This window comes from Echinops telfairi, unplaced genomic scaffold (assembly GCF_000313985.2).
Source record: "Echinops telfairi isolate 266 unplaced genomic scaffold, ASM31398v2 ScPeMD7_443;HRSCAF=831, whole genome shotgun sequence".
Taxonomy (NCBI): Eukaryota; Metazoa; Chordata; class Mammalia; order Afrosoricida; family Tenrecidae; genus Echinops; species Echinops telfairi.
In genome coordinates, this window is record NW_022104341.1 from 70493117 (window position 1) to 70500350 (window position 7234).

The following is a 7234-nucleotide window of genomic DNA, read 5'->3' on the forward strand; positions in this document are numbered from 1 at the left end:
GGGTTCAGTATAGCAATAATGAAACCCACAACCTTCCTCTAGTTCTTAAACACTTCCTCCCCCCAACTACCATGACCCCAATTCTACCTTGAAAACCTGGTTAGGCCAGAGGATGCATAGTGGTACAGATGAGAACTGGAAACGCGGGGAATTTAGGACAGATGAGCCCCTCAGGACCAGCGGTGAGAGTGGTGATAAAATAAAATTTAAATTTAAAAAAAAAAAGAAAAACTTCCTACCAATTTCCATCTGATAAACCAGTGGACACTAGATGGCAGGACGGGCATATTTTTTAACTTAAAATGAAAAGAAAATCAGCTTTCAGAATCAATGAGACTCTTCTGCCTCTTTTTTCCTTAATTGTTTCCTACTTAAGCGTGTCCAGAGCAAACGGAAATTCCCCAGCTTTATGATAGGAATCCATGTAAAACCTCTGATCAGGACAACTCATGGCCATCGAGTCAATACCGACTCATAGTGACCAAAGGGCAGGGGAGAACTGTCCCTGAAAGTGTCCGTAACCCTGAAGCAGCCTGTAACTCTTCGGTAGGCAGTCCTGAGATAAAGCGTGTTCTGACTTATAGGAGCCCAATGCTTTGGGTCTAGCAAGCAACTGTCCTTTGCAGTACAATGAACAGCCTCACTGTGGCTTCTCCTTTCTCCTCGCTCACTCCCCTTGTCCTTTGCTTTTGTTCCTTGGGCTGTACTTACAGAGACTTCCTGCTCCGGGTTCTGCTTTGGGGAGATCTGGGCTAAGACATGTCAAGGGAAACATGAAGCCATCCCCTGGGTAAGTCAGCTAAACCCTTGCAAGATTAATTTGGATTCATTTACAAGGCATGCTGTAAAATAGGGAAGAACAATGAATAATCTTGCCAACTGACAATTATGGGGAGTGGGGGTGGGATGAGTTGTCAACACTGCCTAGCCATCCTATAACATTTCTCTAATATAAGAAGCTACCACTGGACCCTGTTCTCCGTCCCCCTTATCTCATTCACAGGTCTCTTTCCTCAAATGTCCTTTCCCCCTTAGCATCATATTCAACTGAGAGTCTTGCCTCATACTTTTGTGAGGAAATAGAAACCATCAGACGGGCCCTCCTTGGTAATCTTCTCACTAGATCAGCCTTCACAGCAGTACTTGCCGTCACCTTCACTTTCTCTCCTGTCCGTCTGATGACATAGTCCGTGGCCTGCTGTCAGCCGATTCCTCGATATACATCTCCTCTCCTCTGGCTTTCTTAAGGACCTCGTTCCTGCTGTTCTCTGCTCCATCATGGTCTTAGAGCAATAATGGCTCTCATTCTACCGGACCATTCTCCTCCCCATTTGAGGTAGTTAGTTTATTGTGCCAACCTGGCCGATAAACACATGTGGGATTAATTGAAGGCAGAGAGATAAATGGCTCCGTGAGCCTCGCCTTTCTTGTCTCTTGCTCTTTGATCATCGGACCAGTGTGCGGCTGCCTTGCTTGTTCTGTGCCTCAATTTAAAGGCTACACTACCTGTGGGACACCTAAACTGTGGACTGTGTCACTGTAATGTGAGGTTCCTTCAAGACCTGCTTCACCACACCATTGGAATTTACATCTCTTGAGCTGGGGACTGTCAGACCCTGTCATCTGGCTGACTGTTGATGACCTGCCTTGCTGTTTGCTGCCTGTGCTCGGATAGCCTGAATTGCTCTGCAGAGGACTGACTACCCAGAGGCCCTCAAGACTTGAAGGACTGCCAGTGTCTCACAACTCTCACAGGAGTGAGTTGCACTGAGCCATTTGTACTGCTTTATAATTTAATTAACTGTTTATTTCTTATGTTATACATCTATCTATCTGTATAAAGTTATATAAATTTTTTAGCGTCCTGGTTTTGTTTCTCTAGAGAACCCTGTCTAACACAACATTCAAGATACTCTCCAATCTCTAAGAGACCTGCCCTAACTGTACGTGGTCCTCAAGGGGTGATCCACTTCTGTGCTTCCCTTCCCAGCCACATGTCCATTTTCTCCCCTCCCACCCACTCAGTTCACTGTAATGAGCTTTGTGCCTTCACTGACCCAGCCTTAGAAAAGTCAAAAATGACATTTCTGCTCCCTGACAGAATGATCTTTCTTCCCCTGACTTTGTTTGAACGCTGCCGCAAAAAGCATTCAATGCCACTTGATATCCTTTGCTTTAAACAATCCCTGCCCCCAGCTTCTGTTCAACCCCATAGATGTGCTGTTATGTCTCTAACTCCTTTGTATGCACTTTCTCTTCTTTCGGGTTTTAGAAGTTGTCCAGGTTTAATCATAAACTTCACCTCTCCTCCTGATATACTTAAGTATTCTCATCTTCACCGACAACTTTAATGGCACCACGGCAGGTGACTCACAAATGAACCTCATTAGCCCAGACTTCTCATTTCTCTGACCTTCATTTCCATCTGGTACTTACTCTCTTATCTTAGAATCAAAAAGTCACTTGCGTTTCAACATATCAAACGCAAGTCAACCAATACAGTTATTCCACACTATTCTGCACAACCTGTTGCCTTTCAGAGTTTGAAAGCCTACTCCGGCCATTGGTAGCACTATTTGTCAAGCTGAATAAGCAGACGCAGGATTAAGGGACACCCCCCCCCCCAGTCCCATGGCCTTCGATCACTGCCACCATAGTGGATTAGGGCATCTCTTAGGGCATCTCTTGATGGGACTATTCCAAACTTTGTTCACCCAGTAGCCAGAATGAAGATGGACCATTATTAACGGGGTTTGAGCTGTAGAGAGGGGTGACCTGACTTACGTTTTAAAATGAGCTCTTTGACTTTTGATCATCAGTGGCCCCAGAGGCTTTTATAATCAACACTATGATTTTGAGTGTGTGAGGAGACCCCCTAATGAGTCAAGCAGTGAGACGAAGGTTGCTCTTTATTGTCTAATACATCTTCTCTTTTCTCTGTATAAAAAGAATCTAATTTTCACAGGACACAGGGCTATCTGGGTAAAAGATTACGTTTTTTGCCTCTTTTACTAATAGGTAGCTCAGTGCCATTGAGTCAGTACTGACTCAGAGCCACCATGTGTCTAAATTCAAGTTCATTCTGATCCATAGTGACCCCACAGGACAGGGTAGAACTGCCAGTGTGGGTTTCCAAGATTGTAACTCTTCGCAGGAGCAGACAGCCTCCTCTTTCTCCCAAGCCTAGTGGTTTCACACTGCTGACCTTGTAGTTAGCAACCCAACACATAGCACTGCACACTAGCGACTTCCAAGAATGTCCTTTGAAAGAAGAGAGCCATGTACTTCTTATCTTTTGACTTCTCAAGAACACCCCGTTCTCTAGCACAGAGATAGCACATCATTCTTTATTGCTGCCCCCCCCCACTCTCATGACCCCAATTCTACCTTACAAATCTGCCTAGACCAGAGCATGTACACGGGCACAGATCAGAGCTGGACACACAGGGAATCCAGGACAGATAAACCCCTCAGGACCAATAACGGGAGCAGTGATACCAGGAGGGGAAGGGGAGGTGGGGGGCAAAGGGGAACTGATCACAATGATCTGCATATAACCCCCTCTCAGGGGGATGGACTACAGAAAAGTGGGTAAAGGGAGACATTGGTCAGTGTAGGACATGAAAAAAATAATAATTTCTAAATTATCAAGGGTCCATGAGGGAGTAAGGGCAGGGGAAGGAGGGGGGAAATGCGGAGCTGATACCAAGGGCTCAAGTAGAAATACAATATTTTGAAAATGATGTTGGCAACAAATATACAAATGTGCTTGACACAATGGATGGATGGATGGATTCTGATGAGTTGTACGAGCCCCTAATAAAATAATTTTTTTTAAAGGGAGGTACATAAGGGAGGGAGGGCGGGGAGGGAGGGAGGGGAAAAATGAGGAGCTAATACTAAGGGCTCAAGAAGAAAGAAAATGTTTTGAAAATGATGATGGCAACAAATGTACAAATGTGCTTGACACAATGGATGGATTGTAATATGAGCTGAAAGAAGAACCTTATTAATGACTTAAATGATTAAAATAATAAAATCAGGAAAGATTTGTGTCACGAGTGTATCCTGTCACCGAACTACTCAATATATATGCCGAACAAGTAATCCAAGAAGATGGACAATAGGAAGAACGGTGTGGCGTCAGAAAGGAGAACCCATTCACACCCTGTGATAGACAGACGGCACTGCCTTGCTGGCTGAAGGGGAAGAGGGCTTGAAATACTTACTGAGATATAAAAACGCAGCCTTCTGTATAGATTACACCAAAATATAAGGGAGATAAAAATACAATTAGGCCAATTAGCGACATCATGATAAATGGAGAAAATAATAAATCGCCAATGATTTCATTTTACTTGGATCCCCAATAACGCAGCAGTCACAAAACCAAATGAGACGTCACATTGGGCAAATGTGCCGCCAAAGGCCTCTTCACAGTGCTTTTTAAAAAGCCACGCTGTCACTTTGAACATTAAGGTGTGCCTGAACCAAGCCAGAGTAGTTTCAATCACTTCATGTGGCTGGACAATGAATAAGGGAGACAGATGAAGAATTGATGCCCTTGAACTATGATGCTGATGGAGAATATGAAATATATTATTGTGCCAGCCTGGGTTTCTCTGCACGAATATAGTAACGGATTATTGTGATGTGTTGTGGGACATCACGGAAAGCAGGAGCTGATATAACTAAAAGAAAAATTGGACAAATCCATAATTATTGTTGGATGGTTAACACGTCTCTTTCAGTAATTTATAAAATAAGTAGTCAGGAAATCAGTAAGAATATGTAGACAACTTGAATAATACTATTAATCAACTTAGATTAGTTGGCATTTACAGACTGTTAGACACCCTAAACTTCAAAATCCCTATTATTTTTAAGAGAATATGAAATACGTGCCCAGATGCAGCATATTCTGGCCATAAAACCAAGTATCAACAAATTTGAAAGGATTAAAACTTACATATGTTTCCTGGCAATAGAACTCATTTAGAAAGACATTTTATAAAGATAACTAGAAAACTCCCTATTTAGAAGTTAAGAAAAAATTCAGACTACGTTAAGGACTAAGAATAAACCATAAAGAAATAGGAAAATATTCTTAACCAAATGATAAACTGCAACATTGGGGTGTAGCATATGGCTGTAGCACCGCTGAGGCAACTTTTTAGCTTCGAATGATTCTCCTGGGATAAGGGCTTTAAGGCGTGATCATTCACTGCTGGGCTGTTCTTGAGACTGTCCTCCGGGGCACGGGTGTTCCTGATTCAAGGTGATGGCCCAGGGGCTAAAACTTTTACCCGTGGTGACTTGAGAGAATCTGCGGAGGGATCGTGCTTTGGTGCAGCGCTCTCAGCAGTGTAAGCCCGCAGGCGGGTGAACCCCGTCACAGCCGTGACCACGCCCCGTCCACCCTCTGCAGAAACCACATAGAGGAGACGGTCGACTGCAGGTGCAACCACAGTGTAAGACCTCCAATTGTACCTATGGTGCTAAGTGTGGGATTTTAAATTAGAGCAAATTAGTATCGCCTCGGGGACTTGGTACGTGGCACATTCTTTTCTATCCCACTCAGGAAACAGGAACAAATGCGGTTTACATTCACATTGAATGATCCACTCTAGATCAGCAGTGACATTTCTAATTGATCCATGGTCGTTTTTAGCTGCAGAATTTCCACTTGGCTGTTTAAAACCATACCTCCCCCTCCCCTCTGCACTATATGTATATTTTCTTTTAAATTCGCAGGACGATGTAGCACTTCTGCCTGTGTCTGTTTGTAGCTAGGGCATACCAATTAACTTATTTGTCTCCGGGTGATGGGCTATGTACATTTCCTGTCTAGAAAGTTTTATTGGAAACTAGACATTGTGAACATTATACTGCCAGGTGTCTGGATTGTGTTTCGTTCTTTACACGTCCCGCGTTGTTTGTGCATTGGCTTGACCTTGAGGCTTGACTTTCAAGTTTGTTGGGGCAGATTCCTAGTAGCCTTTGCTCTAGAACAGGGGTGGGCAAACTTTTGAGAGGGAAGAGCCAACCCTGTCTGTCACAATAACTTAAAAACGATTCGAGAGCCATAGTATATTCTTACAAACAAATGAAATCGCCGTTATTTGAACAATATCCTTTAGAATTTTTCAGTTTTACCCCAGAGCTGCAGGTGCGTACCGGAAGCAGTTTGTAGCTCTCGAGCCGCAGTTTGCTGACCCCCAACTCTAGAGGATTTTATGGCGAAGACTGATGTTTGCTTGGTCCGTTAACCCACCGAGCTGTTGCCATATTAATTTTCGTTTCCATCTCTGTTCTTTGCTCTGGACAGAGCGAGACCAACACGTGCACCTTCGATGGCTGTTCATGAGCTTCTAAGAGCCCAGTCACTGCTCAACAAAATAGGATACATAACATGGTCTTTGTGAACTCTGTCATGCCATTGACCTTGTTGACCCCAACCATGATCCTGAGCCCCAGGCCCAGTGACTCCTTCCCTTACGTTAAGTTGTTTTTGTCCCAGAGATTTTCACAATATGCTCTCAGTATATTCCTGGATAGATTTGCAGCCAACACAAATACACACATACAACTATCCTCTGTCAGATCTACATATCCCCCTGGGTATATTCCCACTGTCCCTTTGCACATGCTTAGCCTTTGTATCTTTCCAAGCATCCACTCATAAATCCCCACCACTGCAAGATGGTGTACAGAACAGTATTGTCTTCTGTTGACTTGAACTCTTACAAGCCTTCCAGTTTCTTCCTGTACATCCAGTTTTCTTTTTGCCAACCGTGAAATGTGTGCTTTGAGATATATGAGCACAGAGTTCATCCAAGCACATGCTTTCTAGTAGTATCGCCAATATAAAGTAATACGCCTCTAAACGAGAAGTACAAAGAGAAGAGACCAACGATGTTTCAGGTAAGGGAACAGCATGCCCCAAAGGAGAAAGGCGTCCTTCTTGGTCTTGTTGGTATAGGTACCATGTTGAGTCTGTTCCGTCTCTCAGCGCCCCTGTGCACAACAGGCGACGTTGCCAAGCCCGGCACCATCCTCCAATGGTTGTCCTGCCTGAGCCATTGCTGCAGTCACTGGGTCAGTCCGTCTCACTGGGGCCGTCCTCGTTTTCACTGTCCCTCTGCTTCACCAAGCATGATGTCTTCTCTGGACAGCATGTCCAACGTAAGCGAGCAAAGGTCTTACCACCCTGCCTCCCGGGAGCGTTCTGGCT